The sequence below is a fragment of the Dipodomys merriami genome, unplaced genomic scaffold, assembly GCF_024711535.1.
Source record: "Dipodomys merriami isolate MVZ:Mamm:240054 unplaced genomic scaffold, mDipMer1.0.p SCAF_965, whole genome shotgun sequence".
Classification (NCBI taxonomy): Eukaryota; Metazoa; Chordata; class Mammalia; order Rodentia; family Heteromyidae; genus Dipodomys; species Dipodomys merriami.
Window position 1 is genome coordinate 148995 of NW_027206585.1, and position 1018 is coordinate 150012.

Below are 1018 nucleotides of genomic sequence, written 5' to 3' on the forward strand. Positions count from 1 at the left end.
CCCCTCTTTGCCACCCTTTTCTTTTCTACCTTCTTTAATGCAATAGCGGAGATGAAACAGCACCCCACCACCACCACCCAGCCCCAAGCCAGCAGGTGAGTGAACAGGTCCGTGGGGACCTCTGTGTTCTTACCCCTGCTAAGGGACATTTTTGGTATTAAAATGCACTTTCAAGAAACAGCAGCTGGAGAATTTGCTGAGACTGGCAGTTCCTGTAAGGATAGAAGTTCCTTGAGGCCCCGAGGTAGAGTAATGAAACCCAGGAGTTTTCTATGTTGCTCTTTTGAGCCTCTCCCTCCCCCCACCAGTGGGCTTCCTTCTTCCTCTGCTCCTCCTCCTTCTATGCCCTGAGATCCTGTCCTTCATGTGCTCACTGCTCACAGCAAGCTAATGCAGATACATAGTACACTATTCACTTTTAAAACATGGTTAATAGAGCTCCATTAGGATAAATGAGGTCTGTGGAAAACCAGAGCATGCATTTCGGTGTCTGCTTAGCACATCCATTGTGTCCGGATGTCGTCCTCGGAGCCACTGCCCGGGGAGAAGGGGTGAGCTCTGCCCAGAAGAAACTCCATGTGCAGGGGTTGGCGATGGGAACCAGAGGCACACAGGGGGGCTGGGACTGGGGTGAACTTGGTGGTCAGAGCCCATGGCTGCAAACAGCCATCAGGGAAGATGGTCACCTGTTGGGGAATCAGAAGTGCTCTGGCCATGGCAGTGGGTCGGGAGTTGGGAGAGTGAGGTCATGGTGTGACAGTGGGTATTGAGTCTGAAGCACCGTGGCCGTGGCAGTGGGTAGGGATCGTCCTTCACAATGACCAGCAGGGCCCTGGCTCCCCACATCCTAAGAGTGAGGTGCAGCTGCTTGTCACCTGACCCCTCTTGAGACCATGGACTATAGCCTGACCAATCCTAAGACCAAGAACTGTCGTTCCACTTCAGAAGCCACCTCTGGCCAGATCTGAATGCACTGGTGACCAGGCCCTGCTTTCCCTCTGTTCACCTCCTCTCCTCT